Source organism: Miscanthus floridulus, chromosome 8, assembly GCF_019320115.1.
Source record: "Miscanthus floridulus cultivar M001 chromosome 8, ASM1932011v1, whole genome shotgun sequence".
Taxonomy (NCBI): domain Eukaryota; kingdom Viridiplantae; phylum Streptophyta; class Magnoliopsida; order Poales; family Poaceae; genus Miscanthus; species Miscanthus floridulus.
In genome coordinates, this window is record NC_089587.1 from 77,789,324 (window position 1) to 77,809,726 (window position 20,403).

Sequence of the window (20,403 nt, forward strand, 5' to 3'; positions counted from 1 at the left end):
GCTGCGATGTTTTCTTCTGTTCCTACAATCATATTGTGCCTTTTTAGCTGGGCGGATCTAGCGGTTGGGCGGACGGAACTGAGCTCCCCTGCCGTCTCCCGTAGTCCCGTGCAATTGAGTCCCCCTTGAACTGAACCCCTCCTTGTTTAGGGAGGAGGGCGGAGGGCGGAGGGAGGGAGGAAGGAAGAAGAATGGAGAAGAAATGAGGGGAAGAACTCCATTTTATGGAGGAGGGAGGAGGGAAGAAGAATAAAGAAATGAGAGGAAGAAGCAAAGCCCTCTATTGTATTTCTGTCGCTTTCATCTGAAAATTCAAATTTAATTTTGAATTTGATTGATCAAATTTTAATTTTCCTTGATTGGTCGCTGCCTCACCGATCAGTTAAAAATTGATTTTGGATGATTCTGAGGTCCATTCAAAAACCTTCTTTAAAAATCTGTGAACTCGTCTGGCCACTTCATTTTAAAATGTACTATGAATTCTTTATAATCTGTAATTTGTACCGTGATCTCAGCCATCCAATGCCGATCGAGGTAATAAGCTTGCAAATATTCGAACGAACACTCCCCGTCCTCCGCGAAAAGGGTAACGCCGGCGCCACCTCGCCTCCTACCGCTCGTCGGCCACCACCGAGATTTGCCGGAGCCTAGATCACCTCCGCTTCATCATATCCTACCTTCCTTCACACCCAAACCTCGCCGCCGCCCTCTCCTGCCTCTACTTCCCGCTTTTCCCCTCTTCCGCCACCTTCCTCCACAACCTCCTCATCCGCGCCTCCGCCGCGTCCCCCTCCCCGCGCCTCTCCTTCGCCGCATTCTCCTCCCTACTTCGGTCCGGATACCTCCCCGACCACTTCACGTTCCCTCCGCTGGTCAAGTCTGCCTCCAGGCACCCCTCTTTCCCGCGCACGGGAGCGCAGGTGCACGCCCAAGCTGCTCGGCGCGGGTTCTTGGCCGACACCTTCGTCGTCAACTCGCTGCTTGCGATGTACGCCGCGTTCCGAGGGCTTTACATTTTTACCATTATAAAGATTGTCACTCATCCGAATATCACTCTTAGAATTACACTTACAACTTTACCAGATGAGAGAAGTTTTAGTTTCAGATTTACCACATTTGCGCATGTGGCATGCCACGCCAGCTCGGCACGTTGGCATGAGCACGTGAAATGTCGTTGCTACCCTTACCTTGCTCCTCTCTCTCCATTCCCGACAACTGGGTCCCGCGGCACCTATCACTTCCAGGTGGACCCCACTCGTCAGCTTCGTCTTCCAGCTCCAGCACCTGGATGGGAGACACGAAGCACCCCATCGACGGGTGCGCCAGCACCCGCTGCTGGTCGCACCACTCCACCACCATCCCCGCCGCCGTTGCCGCCATCAGGCAGAGGTCGTCCACCTCCTCGGCGCGGCCCTCCCTGCGCACCACCCACAGGTAGGGTTGCCCGCCGGCTTGCAGCCCGTGGAGGACCTCCTCGGCCTGCCGTCTCGTGTATCCCAGCAGGCTCCCGAATGAGAGGTAGACGACGGACTTCTACGCTGCCGTCTCGTCGTGCTGGAAGAGATGGTTCTATGCTAATTCGCTTGCTTCATCGTTCTTCAATGGAAGTGGAACTGTCGGACCGACGGCGAAGACGTCCATGTATGGCTAGAGTGCTTGTAGTGCAACGTCTTCCAGCACGCCGAATGTGTTCATCAGAACCGCCGGCTTCTCCTCGTCGATCTGCTGAAACAGCTCGTCCATTGATTGGAGCACCATCTTGGACAGGCCGTCCTTCGTCTTCCCGGTGAAGAAGAAGCTCGGCATGTCGCGGGTTCTAAGAGGGCGTAGCATGCCTGGAAGAGTGACCTCATCGTCGGACCTCAGGTTTCCGCTTGTCTCATGCTGGCCGGTGGCGGCGAGGAGGCAGAGGAGCTCATCGTGGCCGTGGAAGTAGTGGTAGTACATGGAGAGAACGGTCGCTGGCTAGATCCAGTAGATGGCCAGCGGGAGCCCATGCGCGCGGGCGACCTCGCCGACCACCGGCATGCTCAGGGTGCATACCACGTAGGTCACCGGCGGCCCGGCCGCTACTGGCTGTGGCTGCGAGGTGGCTGACGATGGCGAAGAGGGTTCTGAAGTTGGCTTCATGGCGCCGCGCCCTGTCTTCTGAGTCGGTGGGCCAGGTCCCGTCGTCTATGCAGTCGGAGAACGGGAGGTAGGAGAGGAGGGGAACATGCGGCGGTGGCCGGAGAGCGAGATCGAGAGGGTGGCCGTGCAGCCGCTGGTCTGAGCCAGGCGATGCGCGAGCGTGCGTGCAGGGTTGACATGGCTAGTGGCCTTACATGCTGTAGGCCACCACGAGGAAGTGCCTTGCATGGAGTGGCTGGATAGATTGGCCGATTGACTGTCTCCCATCTAGGTGCTGGAGCTGGAAGACGAAGCTGACGAGTGGGGTCCACCTGGAAGTGACAGGTGCCGCGGGACCTAGCTGTCGGGAATGGAGAGAGAGGAGCCAGGCAGGGGTAGCAACGACATTTCACGTGCTCATGCCAGCGTGTCGAGGTGGCATGGCATGCCACATGCGCAAATGTGGTAAATCTGAAACTAAAACTTCTCTCATCTGGTAAAGTTGTAAGTGTCATTCTAAAAGTGATATTCGGATGAGTAACAATCTTTATAATGGTAAAAATGTAAAAGCCCCCGCGTTTCGCGACGAGGCGTCGATGCGGGGGCGTGCTCGAATCGTGCGCGGAGGTCGCCGACGTGGTGTCTTGGAACACGGTGGTTTTTGGCTACGCGAAGTGCGGGGAGATTGGGAACGCCAGGCGCGTGTTTGACGAAATGCCTCATAGGAATGGCGTATCTTGGAGCGCGATGGTGGGAGCTTATGCGGCTGCTGGGGAGCTGGATGTAGCGAGGGAGATGTTTGATCGGATGCCAGCCATTGGGAGGAACGTCGTCACATGGAACTTGATGGTGACGGGGTTTGCAAGACATGGGCTGTTGCCGTTGGCGAGGAAGATGTTCGACGAGATGCCGGTCAAAAATCTTGTGTCATGGAATGCAATGATCCGGGGTTACGCGATGAATGGAGAGATGGATGGTGCGAGGGAGTTGTTTGATGTGATGCCGGAGAAGGATGTCGTTTCTTGGACGTGCATGATTTCTGGGTATGCACAGGCTGGGCGATACGCGCAAACCCTTGAGCTATTCAGGACAATGCAGAGCGATGGCGATATCCGGCCTAATGAGGTGACCATGGTGAGCGTGCTCTCAGCATGCGCACATTTGACTGCTCTTGAGGAAGGGAGATGGGCTCACATCTTCATTGATAAGCACAAGATGGTGCTTGACAATGAGTTCAATCTTGGTGCTGCTCTCATAGACATGTATGCCAAGTGTGGGAGAACAGACATGGCTACCAAAATTTTCCATTCCTTGGACCAGAAGAATGTCTCCGCCTGGAATGCACTCATCACTGGGCTGGCCGTAAACGGTGATGCTCGGCGATGCATTGATGTGTTTGAGCAGATGAGAATGTCAGAAGAAAAGCCGGATGACATAACATTCGTCAGTGTGCTGACAGCTTGTTGTAGGGTTACGAGGATGCTATGCTCACTGGTGCACCAAGACTTTTTGCTTCTGGTTGGGAAACCCCTTTAGTCCCGGTTTCCCAACCAGGAGCACCAATCCGGGACTAAAGGTACCCTTCTTTAGTCCTGGCTTGACGCCCGGAACTAAAGGAGAGGACATTTAGTCCCGATTGGAAACACCAACCAGGAGTAAAGGGGGCCTCTAGGCCTAGTCAGGGACCGCCACAGGGCAGGACCTTTAGTTCTGGTTGAAAACACCAACCGGGACTAAATGTCCCTCTTTTTTTTCTGGTTTCTATTTTTGGTTTCTTTTTTCATTTAATAATTAGTTTTGATATTAAAATACATTTTCGAATATGCTGCTAATAGTAATATATATGTGTACTTCGCATGCGTAAGTTTTCGTTCGAACTTTGTACATAAATAACAAACGAATATACACGTACATGCAAATATATATGAATGATCATATATATACACACGTTATTTTATGTACATATAATATGTGCATACACACACACACACACACATATATATATATATATATATATATATATATATATATATATATATATATATATATATATATTATACAAAGGTTTGATATATAAATTGTTTATGTCCTTAGCAATTCACTCCTCCAGATTTGGCATCCACGTTTCGTTCGGGTCATTGTAGAACTCGCCGTTGGGTTGATGACCTGGTCATTTAGAAATCCTGCTATAGTCTCTCGAATTGCTTTTAGTTGGTCAAGTCGTATGACTCTTTTCCTCAACCATTTAGTCTTCAATAAAAGTTAAAAGAAAAAGTATTAATATATATATATATATATGTGTATTATTGCTCATGTAATTACTTATACAAATGAGAGCAATAAAGAAATTGTAAATATACGATCGAAATAATATAAAGGAAAAAGTATTTATATACGTACTTTGAGTTGCTCTTCAGGAGTTCTCTTTGAGTACGCCATGATGAACTCGCAAACATAGTATCCGCAGTAGTTGTTACCCTGCTCCTGCCTTAGAACCCACTTTTACGACAAAAAAATCAATTAGGGTGAATTGAAATCATTATATGGTGTTAATTGAATATAAATGTGTAGTTATAGTACTTACTTCGTGTGCGATTACACCAGTGGTGCTTTGTAATGTTTCATTTTTTGTTCCTCAATGAACCTTTTCCAAACCCTGCTCCCAATAAAATAAAAAAAATAATTTAACCTTTAATAATTGTTGAGAGATCGGCGCCATTATATATATATATATGTTGTTATAGAGAAACTAAATTAATTACCCTGTATAATATCTATCATGTCTTGATACTCCATTTGCGGTTTTCTCAACGAGTCTAAGATTTTCAATCTACTATTGGCCATATCGATGACCATCAATATCCAGTGATTGCTGCATAAACATATATATATGTGTGTGTGTGTGAGAGAGAGAGGGGTAACTAGCTAGTAAGAAAATATTGATGTCCCATATATATGATCGACATTAATTACTTGGGGAAGAGTATCTCCTTCTTGTCGCGTTGGTTCACTAAGAAATTCATGAGATTTCTCTCAGGTTGAGGCTTATAATTCTTCGGGGGGTTAGGGTGTTTGTATACGACATACGGATCAATGAACCCAACATCATTATCCTTTCTCTTTCTAAGTTCTGTCATCTCATATCTGCATACATAAAAATTATGAATATATATTATGAATATATAATAAAGAAATTGTGAATATAGTAGAAAATAATCACACTTATAGACAATAGCAGCTAATAAGACTTTTGTCGAGAGAGTCCAGGTGGCATAGTTGGTGTAATTCTGGAAGCTCGACATAGATAATGTCATTGCCACGGAAGTAATGGTGGTTTCTAATTCCGACAGAAAGATAGATTTGTCCCACATCAGACACCGACATATACCACCCGTTTAGCAGGTACATTTACGTATCCAGTTCACCTAATTTTTCTGAGACTTTTCCCTGTGTGTCATTATAAAAGATCATAATTCCCTGTGTGCCTCTGAAAAAATTCAGCGGTCTTCAGCGCCACTACTCTAACTTTTTCGTGTCATCCATGCCACTTCCGTCAGTTTGGACGCTAACGCCGTCAAACTGCAGGTGTGAAAAGACGAAAATGCCCTTAAGTTCAAATATGTTATTAATTTTTTTGAGCATCTTAACGACTTCAAATGAAAAAACTCAAAACTAGAAAGTTGTAGATCTCGTCGAGATCTATAATTTTCATATAATTTTTTTTTCATTTAATTTCGTAAAAAAATATGATTTGATATGATTAATATATCTTAGAAAAAATATATTATTTTTTTTGGGAAATTAAATGAAAAAAAATTATATAAAAATTATAGATCTTGACGAGATCTACAACTTTCTAGTTTTGAGTTTTTTCATTTGAAGTCGTTAAGATGCTCAAAAAAATTAATAACATATTTGAACTTAAGGGCATTTTCGTCTTTTTACACCTGCAGTTTGACGGCGTTAGAGCCCAAATTGACGGAAGTGGCATGTATGACATGAAAAAGTTGGAGTAGTGGCGCTGAAGACCGCTGAATTTTTTCAGGGGCACACAGAAGATTACGATCTTTTATAATAGCACACAAGGAAAAGTCTCAATTTCTCTGGGTTGTATAGACTCTGGCCTGATACAAATTTCTTGTAAGGATCCACTTCCGGAGCAGATGGTCCTTCAGCGAGCACTTCGGCAAGGTTTAAACCAGTGTCCTCATAAAACCGAAGAAACGACTCATAGCCGCCTACCTCCTCCACTAAATTTAAGTTTGAACCATATTCGTTAGGAACGACAAGGGGGGGATTGATTGTTGCGATTGTTGTCCGAGTTGTGCAGCACCTTTCCCTACTTTCTTCTGTTTTGCGCCGCCTCATATGACTTGGTGAGAGAGCGGTCATAGTCTGATATCGGTTGTTTCGCGGCGCTCTTAAGAGAATTCTGTTTTTTTGTTCCAACTTCTTTCTTAGCTGATCTGGAGGTAGGAAGAAGTATGATGGCTCCGGGTTCTCCCTCGCTCGTCGTGCCTGTTTTGCACCTTCAAAGAAATCTGTCACTTCTTTTTGTACTGCATCCTTTCATTCCTGTTCACTTTTCTCATAACATAGTTTTTGGGGAATAACTGGATGAGTATTTGCTTTCTACTTCTTTGCCGACGGGTAGGGCAACGGCTTCGTTTGCGGGGCGGACCTCTTAGGGGTTGGCTTCCTTGGAGGCGAGGAGGCGTTGGAGACCGCCTTGGAGGTAGTGCAGACTTTGGAGGCGGCGGAGGCGTTGGAGACCTTGGCGGAGGAGTTGTGGACTTCCTTGGAGGCGGCGGAGGAGTTGGAGATGGTGGGGATGCAACAGTGCCTTTGAAGGCGTCATCATTGCCCTAAGCACTATGATGGTCGAGAGAAGCAACAACTGGACTTTGGTTGGCGGAGGCCCTGCTTTGTGAGTACAAAAAATAATGAGATATAAGTAAATGCTTATTATTAGTCATGCCCATAGAAAAATTATCAAAAAATTGTTTTGTTAACTTTTGTCCGCACCTAATGTCTGCTGGCGGTGGAGCAGACGCCCGAGGGATAATGATGTAGCGCTTGCACCATAGTATATATGTCTTCTCTACTTCTCCTAGAGTCTTCTCTCCATCACCTCCAGGAATGTCAAGAGCTAGATCCTCATAACCTTTGCTCACTTTATCCACTGTGACCCTAGCATATCCAGGTTGTATTGGTGCCCCATGGATTCTTGGTGTCTTGGTAGGGTCTAGAGGAGTAAAAACACCGACAGCGACCTTGATTGTGTCATTCCCCCTTGGAACATGTAACTCAATTGATGTCATTGGAGTAGTGACATCATCCACGGGGAAGCGTAGCGCTGTGTCATCTTGCTTTGGCAGCTCAGTGGAAACGCAGCTGCTTTTCAACTGACCAGGGGGGCTAATATTAACATTCATTCCTGACTCTAATGCCTGCCTCTGGGCACTCATTGCTATCTGCACTTGCTTTCTGATTTCTTCCTGCATTCTTGCTTTCATTGCTTTTTCTCGCTCCTTTGCTTCAAGCACCATTTCCTCCAACATTGTCACCCACGTTGCTTGCTCCTCCTTGCTCCTCTGGCAGCTTTGGTAGGTTTCCCTGTCATTAGGGAAACCATGAACCCATGGAGTGTTGCATCCTAAGCCTTGGGTTCGGCCAGTGTGTTCAATAGTCCCGATGGCAAACGTCAGCTCATCCTTCTCTCTATTGGGCTTGAACACACCAATCTCTTTAGCTTCTATAGCAAAAGCCAATCGGCATGCTGCTATTTCGAGTTTTTGCCCGTACACTGCCAGACCGGTCTATGGGTCGAGTCTTCCCCCATGACCGAAAACCAATTCTTCGAGCATGGGGGCCACTTGGCTGATTCTGGTTCGACCCCCTTGGCAATAATGTCCGCTTCCATTTTTTGCCACTTCGGAATGGCAGTATCGTAGCCACCTGATCCCATGTCATGGTGGTATACCTTTTTTTGGGCATTCTCTTGGTTCCTTCTCATCCGTGCCTCACCCTCTACTGATATCTTGTACTCTACGAAATCATTCCAATAGGGCCTCTGTTTCGAGATTGGGCCCGTAGCAGTATTGAAATTTGGCGTTTCGTTCTTCTTGATGTATGTGTTGTATAGGTGTTTCTTCCAAGTCTAGAATTGTGTGGCCATCTTCTTCATAGCCCACGATTGAACTAGCTCCTTCAATTTATCATCATTGATATCATCAAATCATCCGCTTGCAACGTGAAATGGGCAAGGATATCATTCTAGAGCAAATTCTTGTCAACATCAGAGACAAAACTAACATCAAGCTCGTTGATCTTTTTCTTCCATTCACGGATACTGATCGGAATTCTGTCCCTTACAAGGTACCCACAGTGTTCCATGAATTTCCTTTTATGTGGACCAAGTGGTTCGCCTATCTCGATGTTGAATTCCGATATTATGTACCGGCCCTCCAGTGGTTTCTTCGGTCCTCGAACATTTTTGCTCTTCGCCGTTGTGGTCGCCGATCTAGAGGGCTACATATAAAAAATAATAAATAAATATATTTTGTACACAGAAATATATACAATATCCACATATAATATATATTTAGTATATATACCTCGCCTGTATTTTCTTGCAAAATATTTTCTTGCTCATTTTCAAGAGCTAGGTATTGACTTCCGTCATCAACATCCTGCTCACCAGCATTGGCAATAATATTCATCATTTCTTCCTCCATGTTGTCTCCTGGGGCAGCCATATCTAACAAATTTAACAAAATTTAAGTCACATATATAAACAACTCATATATATACAATAAATCATATACAAATTTATCTAAGTCACATATATATAAACAAGTCATATATGTAAACAAGTCATATATGTACAATAAGTCATAAACAAAATAAATCTAAGTCATATATATAAACAATTCATATATGTAAACAATCATATATGTCAACAAGTCATATATGTAAACAAGTCATATAAACAAGTCATATATATAAACAAGTCATATATGTAAACAAGTCATATAAACGACGAATTCGCCCTAGCGAGAATGATGAATTCGCCCTAGCGAGAACGACGATTCGCTCTAGCGAGAACGACAGGGCGAATTCGTCGTTCTCGCTAGGGCGAATCGTCGTTCTCGCTAGGGCGAATTCGTCGTTCTCGCTAGGGCGAATCGTCGTTCTTGCTAGGGCGAATTCGTCATTCTCGCTAGGGCGAATCGTCGTTCTCGCTAGGGTGAATCGTTGTTCTCGCTAGGGTATACAACAACGGGGCGGCGTTGCTCCACATATACAACAATGGGGCGGCGTTGCTCCGCATACAACACAACGAGGCGGCGTTGCTCCGCATACAACACAATGAGGTGGCGTTGCTCCGCATACAACACAACGAGGCGGCATTGCTCCGCATACAACACAATGAAGCGGCGTTGCTCCGCATACAACACAACGACGGTGTTGCTCCGCATACAACACAACAAGGCGGCGTTGCTCCACATATACAACAACGGGGCGGTGTTGCTCCGCATACAACACAATGAGGCAGCGTTGCTCCGCAAACAACACAACGAGGCGACGTTGCTCCGCATACAACACAACGAGGCGGCGTTGCTCTGCATACAACACAACGAGGTGTTCCTCTGCATATATCACATACAAACACATATCGACGTACGTAGGGGTCGACGGTGACGACCGACGTACGTAGGGGTCAGCGATGATGGGCGTCCAGAGGCAGTGATGACGAGGCAACGAGGGGCGTGGCCGGCGGTCGAGGCTCCTCCTCCCTTCTCCTTCCCCCTCCCTTCTCCTTCTTCCTTCTCCCTTCTTCCTTCTCCTTCTCCTCCCTTCTCCTTCTTCCTTCTCCCTTCTCTCCTCCACCTCCATTCTCTCCTCTACTGCCCTGCGGTGGAGCGGGGCTAGGGCGGGGATGGCCATGGCGGAGCGGGGCCGGGACGGCCAGGGCGGGCGACGGCCGCGGCGGAGCAGGGCCGAGGCGGGGACGACTGGGCCAGAGCGGGGCCGGGGCAGGGACAGCCACGGCAGAGCGGGGCTGGCCATGGTGGAGAGGGGTCGGGGCGGGGATGGCCTGCGGTGGAGCGGGGACGGGCCGGGGTGGTCGGGGGGCGGCGCGTCGGCAAGCGCGCGACGTCGGGGCGGTGGGGCACCGGTGCGCGTGCGGACGCTCGCGAGGTGCGACGTTGGCGACGGATCGGACGAGCGGCGGCGGTCTGTTAGGGCTTGGCGCGGCAGTGGGGAGGAGGAAGAAGAGGGGTCGGGGCGAGCGCAGAGGCTATATAAGGGAGAGGACCTTTAGTCCCGGGCGCCACCACTAGCCGGGACTAAAGGCCCTTTAGTCCCGGACCCTGTTAACGCCCGGGACTACCTTTAGTCCCGGCTGGTGGTGGCGCCCAGGACTAAAGGTTTTTAGCGGACAGCCGAACTGCAGTTTCGCTACCCGCCAATTCATTAGGATTTTAATATATTTCTTTTTACACAAATGATAAAAGGATAGTTAATTGCACAGAAAATTAAATAAAAGACATAAAAATATTTTAAAAAAATATAGATTCTATTTTGCTTTATTGCACACAGGAAAATTATGTGACCTAAAGTTTTAATTTTTTTAACAAGTTTTAAAACACAATATAGTGTTTAAATTACTATTTCGATAATGCAAAAATATAGTGTTTAATTAAATTCAGAAAAACTCTTATGTTTCGACTGGAAATTTGTTTTCACATCATTTGAACGTGACATAATCCCACCATCAGACATAAATTTGTTTTCACATCATTTCAACGTGACATAATCCCAACATCAAACATAAATTTGTTTTCATATCATTTCAACGTGACATAATTCAACATCAAACATAAATTCACAATTATTACATAATATCTCCAATACACACTATTGAACATCAATATATATATCAAGCGGGCACAGTAATGAACTTCTTCTTGACGTATGTCCCTTGGTTATGATCGCGCCGTAAACATGGAGTGTCTTCATCGTTTAGCTGGATGCTAGGGTCTTTGTTCACTGTGAAGGGTGAAATTCGGTCATCCTTTTCATAATCTTCTGACATGTCTGACTTGTCTTCGATTTCGACGATGTTTCTTTTTCTTGAAAGAACTATGTGACGCTTTGGCTCATCATTGATTGGGTGGTTGTCGTTTTTCCCTCTCTTCAGTTTTGTAGACATGTCCTTGACATAGAACACCTGAGTTACATCCTTTGTAAGGACAAACGGTTCACCTTTGTACCCAATATTGTTGAGGTCCACTGTTGTCATTCCATACTGGTTGTCGACTGCTACGCCGCCTCTAGTCGTCTTTACCCACTAGCACTTGAACAAAGGTACCTTAAAATAAGATGCATAGTCTAGTTCCCATATCTCCTCTATGCGGCCATAGTATGTTTGCTTGTTCCTAGGTGGCATCTATGCGGACACCATTGTTCTGGTTGGTGCTCCTTTTATCTTATGCTACTGTGTAAAATATATTCCCATTTATCTCGTACCCTTTATATATGAGGATATGCCACGATGGCTGCCTAGCCAACAAATATAGCTCCTCATCAATACTCTCATCACCCTGACATTCTTTTCGCAACCAGTCGCTGAAAGTTTCCATGTGCTGACACGTAATCCATGCTTCAGACTTCCCTGAGAACTCAGATCGAAGGAGGTTCTTGTGTGTCTCGATATACAGATCTACCAAGGAGGAGTTCTGTAGAACTGTGTAGTGTGCTTTATTGAAATAATCATCACCCTTACCAATATATGTTTTCTTCCCTAGTGTCCCCTTTCCACTTAGTCTCCCCTCGTGTCGTGATTCAGGAACACCAATCGGATTAATATCGGGAATGGAGTCAACACAGAACTTAATGACCTCCTCTGTTCCGTAGCCCTTGGCGATGCTTCCTTCTAGCCAAGCACGGTTGTGAACATATTCCTTCAGGATTCTCATAAACCTCTCAAAGGGGAACATGTTGTGTAGGAACACAAGACTGAGAATAGTAATCTCCTTGACCAGATGAACTAGGAGGTGTGTCATGATATCAAAGAAGGAAGGAGGGAACACCAACTCAAAGCTGACAAGACATTGAACCACATCATTCTATAGTTTCGCTAGATCCGTTGGATCGATTGCCTTCTGAGAAATTGCATTAAGGAATGCACATAGCTTCACGGTGGCTAGACGTACATTTGGCGGTAGAATTCCTCTTAATGCAACTAGAAGCAATTGAGTCATGAGCATGTGCAGTCATGGGACTTTAAGTGTCTAAATTTCTTCTCTGGCACGTTTATTATACCCTTTATATTCGAGGAGAATCCAGACGATACCTTAATGCTATCTACGCATTCAAACAAGCTGTCCTTATCTTCTTTGCTAAGAGTGTAGCTGGCAGGACTTAAGTACTGGTGTCCATCATCTGTCTTCTCTGGATACAGGTTGTCTCGTTCTTTCAAACACCGTAGGTCCTGTTGTGCTTCAATTGTATCCTTAGGCTTCCCATACATGCCCATGAAGCCTAGCAGGTTCACACAAAGATTCTTCGTTAGGTGCATCACATCGATCGCGCTGCGGACCTTAAGGACTTGCCAATAGGGTAGCTCTCAAAATATGGACTTCTTCCACATGGGTGCGTGACCGTTGGCGTCCTTCGAAATAGGTTGGCTGCCAGGTCCCTTTCCAAATATTACTTTTACATCATTGACCATATCGAGGATGTCCTCACCAGTTTGGTTGCGAGGCTTGGTCTAGTGGTCTGCCTTACCTTTAAAATGCTTGCCTTTCTTTCTTACGGGGTGATTTGCAGGAAGAAATCATTGATGCCCAAGGTACACGACCTTGCGACACTTTTTCAAGAATATACCTTTCATGTCACCGAAATAGTACGTGCATGCATTATATCCCTTGTTTGATTGTCCTGAAAGATTACTTAGAGCTGGCCAATTATTGATTGTTACGAACAACAATGCTTGCAGGTCAAAGTTCTCCTGTTTGTGCTCATCCCACACGCGTACACCTGGCTTGTTCCACAAAAGTAGAAGTTCTTCAACTAGTGGCCTCAGGTACACATCGATGTTGTTGTCAGGTTGCTTTGGGCCTTGGATGAGCACCGGCATCATAATAAACTTACGCTTCATGCATAACCAGGGAGGAAGGTTGTAGATACATAGAGTAACAGGCTAAGTGCTGTGACTACTGCTCTGCTCCCCAAAAGGATTCATACCATCCGTACTTAAAGCAAACGTTAAGTTTCTTGCGTCACTTGCAAACTCGGAGAATTCTCTATCGATTGCTCTCCACTGGGACCCATCAGCAGGGTGTCTCAACATATTATCTACCTTACGATCTTCTTTGTGCCATCGCAACAACTTTGCATGGTCTCTGTTTCTAAAAAGACATTTCAAGTGTGGTATTATAGGATCATACCACATAACCTTGGTAGGGATTTTCTTCTTGGGACGTTCGCCCTCAACATCACTAGGGTCATCTCGCCTGATCTTATACCGCGATGACATACAGGGCATGCATCCAACTTCTCGTACTCCATGCCACGATAGAGGATGCAGTCATTAGGATATGCATGTATCTTCTGGATTTCTAATCCCAAATGGTAGACTACCTATTTTGCTTCGTACGTAGTGCTGGGCAATTCGTTATCCTTCGGAAGCATCTTCTTTTGGATTTTTAGTAACTCCACGAATCCCTTGTCAGATACACCATTCTTTGTCTTCCATTGCAGCAATTCCAATGTGGTACCTAACTTTTTCTACCCCGCATCACAAGTTGGGTATAGCAATTTCTTGTGATCCTCTAGCATGCGGTCGAACTTGATCTTCTCCTTTTCACTTTCGCATTCTCTTTGTGCGTCACGAATGGCCTGACCAAGATCATCAGCGGGCTCCTCCTCTGCCCCTACCTCTTCTTCAGCGGGCTTCTCCTCTGCCCCCACCTCTTCTTCAGTGGGTTTCTCCTTTGCCCCCACCTCTTCTTTAGCTTCCCCCATTGCAGTATCATTGAAGACACCATATTCAGCAAAAATGTCATCATCGCCCCATTGTTCTTCTTCACCTTCTTCCATTATAACTCCGGTTTCTCCGTGCTTCGTCTAACAAATATAGTTTGGCATGAAACTCGACTTGAACAAGTGTGAATGAAGAGTCTTTGAGTTAGCATATTCCGTCGTATTCTTACATACGGCACATGGGCAGCACATGAAACCATCGTGTTTGTTTGCCTCGGCCGCACGTAACAAAGAATGCACGCCGTCCATGAACTCTTGGGAGCGACGATCAGCATTGTACATCCAATACCGACTCATCTGCATTACATAACATAAATACCGTATTAAAACCTAGAACATAATTAGTTAATTATACAACATGCATACCACCACAAAAGCTATAAATTTAAGAAAGCCTCGCTACAATGTAGACAATCCCAACTACCACTAAAAACACTAAAGCTAAAATGCACTTTAGCAGTATAAGGATTTCACGACCAATCCCAACCAAAACAGATAGATCCCCCGTTTGTTCAATATCTTTGGGCTTCTTCGGCTGGATCACTGCCTCATTAGCCACCATATCTGCCTGTTGTGCAAGATATTTTTGCATGAGTTCAACATACTCTTCCTCCCAGTAGAAGCCTGAACATCCAGTGCCATCCCATTGAAATTAAAATAGAAAATTATAACTTTAATCAGAACCATCATGAAAATAGGTATAAACTAACCATAGTCATTAAATACGATAAAATAACTCACATTGCGATCCGGACACCTGTAGAAAATGCGACCCTTGTTGGGACCCTCCTTTTTCACTCGGTACTCTATCACAATCTTCGTCTCATCACAACACTTGCCGCATGCAATGAGTGGGAGGCCCGGCCTAAATCGCTTTGGAAACCCATGAGAGGCTGAGGACCTGGAAGCAGTTGCCATCTACTCTCTATACTCATTTTTAATACACTATAAATTTCTCATTTTATAAACAAATAAAATTAAAAAAACTCTAAAATTCTCTATATCTCTAAACAATGAAGTGTGCTATGCATGCTACAAATGAACGGTGAATACTAGTTTTTAATAGCTACTTTAACCTTCCTTCATGTAAATATGAAAGCTTGAAGTGATTTTGAGCTCAAATTGCTTACAAATAAAAAAACCACAATAAAGAACCATATATATATAGTGAACAAAATGAGATAAGACAATGGTGAAACATGAGAGTATGAAGTTGGTAACCTTTAGAACCGAAGAATCGACGGAGGAATCAAAGAAATCGATGGATGAATCGAAGAATGGATGGAGAAAGAGCAAGAACACTGCTTAAATTTAAACTTAAGCTCTCGGGCGGGCTCGGAGAGAAAGAAGACGGCCAGCAAGATTTATAGCTCAAAAACATGTTTCAATAAATAACCATCCGTACTAGTTGACCTTGCTTACGTGATCATCTCGGCGAGTATTTCTCCACCGGACGGCACCGTACTTGGTTAAGGAAGAGCTCCGATTCTACGAGGAAGGGAACACGGTCTTTCACGACCGTTGCCGCTCTCCCTCGTAGAATCAAAGCTCCTCCTTGATGTCCGTTACCGCTCGCCAGAGAACATGCTCGCTGAAATGAACACGGTCCGCAAGTTCAACTAGTACGGATTTTCTATAATTTTCTAACTATTTTCTAAGTTTTTCATTTCATAAAAAGTTAAAATAAAATGTTTAGTCGTGGAGTCCATAGAAATGACCATATTTTGACCTAGCAACGCATTGTCAATTGTCATTGCATTGCATTGCACCCCGGACCGGACCTCGAACAATAAAATACTATGGTCGATCGATGCCGTTCTTTGTTATACAGTTACACGGCGATGGCCGACGGACCCGTTCAACCACCAAATCTGTTAGGTCCGGCTGTTCGGGCGTATCGTCAAAAGAGAACAGATTTGCTTCATATTGCACGGCCTTGCATTGCATCTGTCATACCAGTCGGAGGCGCTAGTCCCTATACTCATTTTTTAATACACTATAAATTTCTCATTTTATAAACAAATAAAATTAAAAAAACTCTAAAATTCTCTATATCTCTAAACAATGAAGTGTGCTATGCATGCTATAAATGAACGGTGAATACTAGTTTTTAATAGCTACTTTAACCTTCCTTCATGTAAATATGCAAGCTTGAAGTGATTTTGAGCTCAAATTGCTTATAAATGAAAAAAACCACAATAAAGAACCATATATATAGTGAACAAAATAAGATAAAACAATGGTGAAACATGAGAGTATGAAGTTGGTAACCTTTAGAACCGAAGAATCGACGGAGGAATCAAAGAAATCGATGGAGGAATCGAAGAATGGATGGAGAAAGAGCAAGAACACTGCTTAAATTTGAACTGAAGCTCTCGGACGGGCTCGGGGAGGAAGAAGACGGCCAGCAGGATTTATAGGGGAGATCTTTAGTCCTGGTTGGTAGATCCAACCGGGACTAAAGGTCACTTTCCAGTCCCGGGCCACGCCACTAGCCGGGACAAGAGATTTACTCCCGGTTGGAGCCACCAACCGGGAGTAAATGTCGACCTTTAGTCCCGGTTGATGGCTCCAACCGGGACTAAAGGTCCCCTGCCACAACGGCCTGGCGCAAGAGCCATTGGGCAGGGACCTTTAGTCCCGGTTGGAGCCACCAACCGGGACTAAAGGTCTCTCTAGTCCCGGGCGCAATATTTTCCGGGACTAGAGCCTGGTTTGGCCCTTGGATCAAAGGTCTGTTCTCTACTAGTGGCTAGCCAGAAAACAAAAATTTGACCTCATAAACTAGGATCTACTGCTAGTTATAGATCACGGGATTACCACTAGACGCGCAGGTGCAGCGGAAGCGACTCGATGTAGTCGAACGTGTCGTAGCAGTGCCGTACAGTTGTAAGGTCGTCCATACGTTCGTCCCCTTCGTGCGGTTCATCCTTGTGCTCCAGATGCAGCAACTCCGAGGTATCCATACGTATAGGGAGGAAGCGTCGCGCCTCCGACCTACTAGGTCCGCGAGGAGCAGTAGGCGCGGGTGTAGGATGGGCGGCGGCGGCTGCCAAAATGACATGGATACCTAGCCCTGTTGCCCACCCCACTTACTTATAGGCGTCCCTAATGAGCTCCCGAGTTGGAGGCCCATTAGTAACCCTAAGCCTTGTCTAACTCAGATCCAATCCGAATTAGGCTTCCAGCCCCTTAAGCGTGCGACCCTATGGGTTCACGCACACATAGACATGGCCTGAGTACTCCTACTCGGCCATTAGTTGATAGCGGCCTCTAGCAAGGTATGTCAACTGTTATGCGTACGCAAAGATCATATCAGATGAACCACCACAAAACCACATACTTGTTATTCCCTTGCCTCACGATATTTGGTCCAACTCATAGGTTAACACTTAACCCAAGCACGGCCATGCATTTCTTGATCTAATCATTAGAGTGATCCAGTGATATCTCTCTCATATAGAGAGGGGCAAATTCTTTCTTGATTGTCTATGTCTCATAACATGTTTCCCGACAAACCCAAAAACCACCTTTATAACTACCCTGTTACGGAGTACCGTTTGATAGTCCCTGAGTAGGTCGTTTCACATCTTGAATACATACAACAATCTTAGGTCTAAGGACATAACGTACATGATGTGAATAGAGATAATAACAACATCTCACGTTGGGTCAGTCCAGCCCCATGTCATACATGTGCCCACATTATTAGTTTGACATCTCCATGTCTATGACTTGTGAAACATAGTCATCAACTAATAATGTGCTGATCCATTATTCATGTGTGTCCTCACACGAACTCTGACCAGGGACAACATTAGAATAACCATACAAGTTTCTGAGTTTCACAAACAATTCACATAATTGCTAATTGATATAGGTTGTCTTTAATGAAAATTTAATGAACTCATAATATATCATGGATAAGGCAATATAATCATCTCTATGATTATCTCTAGGACATACTCCCAACACTTTGCCCATGCTGGGCTGGTTGATGAGGGTCGGCAGTGCTTTCAGAGCATGTCATCTGCTTGTGGTGTGCAGCCGGAGCTCAAGCACTATGGTTGCATGGTTGACTTACTTGGCCGAGCAGGGTTACTTGATGAGGCAGAGGAGCTGATTGGCATGCCGATGGCCCCAGATGTCAAGATTCTGGTTGCGCTACTAGGTGCTGGTCGAGTGCATAAGAGACTTGATATAGCCGAAAGAGTACGGAGCAGGATCCTCTACCTCAATACAAAGCAACCCTTTTATTCCTCAAACACGTGGGAGAGCTGCGTGTCGTTGGATTAAGAAGAATAAAGAAAGGGGGTTAAGAGCGGGCTCTTTCAAACACACACCACCTCACGCCCAGATTTCTCATATGCGCCTATTACAGAATACAAAGCAGCCTGGCTGCCATGTTCCGATATCTGACATTTACGCCGCTGCAGGCAAATGGGCTGATGCCCCAAGGGCAAGGGGTTTTATGCATAAGTATAATATCAGGAAATTAGGTGGATCATCCAGCTCAATGTATTTAGTTTGAGTTCTTGCAGTTGGAGAGGCTTTGACATCTTATTCGATCACATTCTTTACCAGCAATTGTAGTGCATACCACATAAGAGTATAAACCCCAATAAGTTGTTGGGACTAGAATTTGTTGTTAACGAAGCAGTTCTAGTTTCAGAGCTGTCTGAAATCATCGTATCCTACATCCTACAAAAGCAGAAGATTTGTCTCTCCTACCACAGAACTGTTTTTTATTCATTTTTCTGTATTGTCCTCAACAATGTCTGTTTCAGTTCTTACAAAACCATGGACCAATAAGGCAATAATAACAAATACCACTGCGCAAGGGTACATATGCAAGGGTCCTTATGATTTCCTCAGGGAATATGATTGCTTTCATCTCAGCATTTCATTCAGGCCTTCCTACCTTATATGCAAGGGTCCTTATGATTTCCTCAGGGAGTATGATTGCTTTCATCTCAGCATTTCATTCAGGCCTTCCTACCTTCTCCAAGTAATGTCTCATCTCTCAAGACAGTCCATTACAGTTAAGTCATGATATGATGTTTTCAAAGTTTCTCCTGATTTGACTAACAGGCCACATGTTACCATCTATTATGTCTAATCAGGAGCCCGGCACATTTCCAGTCCAAAATATATGGCTTGCTACCCGTCAAAAAAAAATATGGCTTGCTCAGGATGCTTCTCTAAAGCATCATGTGTTTCTTAAGATGGTGCTTAGAAGTTTCAAGAAATTGGACCACATGTGTTTGCGTAATCTTAACTAAGATTATGATCTTGGTGAACACTGGGTTCCTCCCCCTTTTCTCTGAATAGAACACTGGGTTTGTTCTAAACATTAGACTTTGTTGACTTGTGGTTACCTTCAATTTGGGGAGGAAAAGACGGCTAAATTTATTTATTTATTTATTTTAAAAAAACGTCAGTCTTCCTCACAGTAATATGCTGCATCTTTCCTGCGGGCTAAATGCTGCGAGTCAAACTTTTCCTCCAAATTTCTGGCAACGTTCATTTTGAGCAAGCAGTTTGCCAATCTTTTTATGCCTCGAACATCAACTATGCCATGTCTGTAACTGGGATCCAGTGATTTAACTATTTCATGAAAGTTGTACAAAATTCCTGTGAGATTGCTACATTTTAGACATCCTTGGACATCGCCTAAGTATCTGTATACAAGTTTTTACCTCACAATATCAGGTGGGGAATCCAGCTCAATGCAATAGGATAGGTTTGACTTTTTGAGTTCTTACAGAGGCTTTAGCATGGTAGATTGGATTACATATTCTTTACCTGCAAATATGGAGAGCTGTTGGTACTAGATCCTTTTGGCGAACACTTCTAACTAGTTTCAGAACTGTCTGAAAACCATCATCATGGACAGTCTAATGACAAATCGATACTGCAAAAGGCAACATTCGTTCAGGTAATCACGAAGCAAATCATCTTTACATATAGTAAGTACTACTCGTTACACTTGCAATTTAGATAAATACAGGTTGGTTTGACTAATATTTGAGTGTGTTGTCTAATGTATTTGAGAGCAGTTACTAAGAAGCTCTCTCTGTTTAAGTTGCTAAAAATTACTGCATCCTTTTGAGGGGCATTTCCTCCGCACATACTTTGGCCAACTGAAAGTATCACATTGATCCAGGAACAGGGGAATTTGACGATTCGTTCCAGTTCACATGTGAATGTGTACTACGAAAGCTTTTACCACTGCTGCGA

The 20,403-nt window shown here is 44.8% G+C and overlaps 2 pseudogenes; one reads left to right on the forward strand and one right to left on the reverse strand.

Annotated features, from left to right (window-relative positions):
• The first annotated feature begins 6 nt into the window (after positions 1-6).
• Positions 7-18,459, forward strand: LOC136469424 (pentatricopeptide repeat-containing protein At2g44880-like; annotated as a pseudogene).
• LOC136475411 (cyanidin 3-O-rutinoside 5-O-glucosyltransferase-like) lies at positions 1,108-2,530 on the reverse strand (annotated as a pseudogene).
• Positions 18,460-20,403: the final 1,944 nt, after the last annotated feature.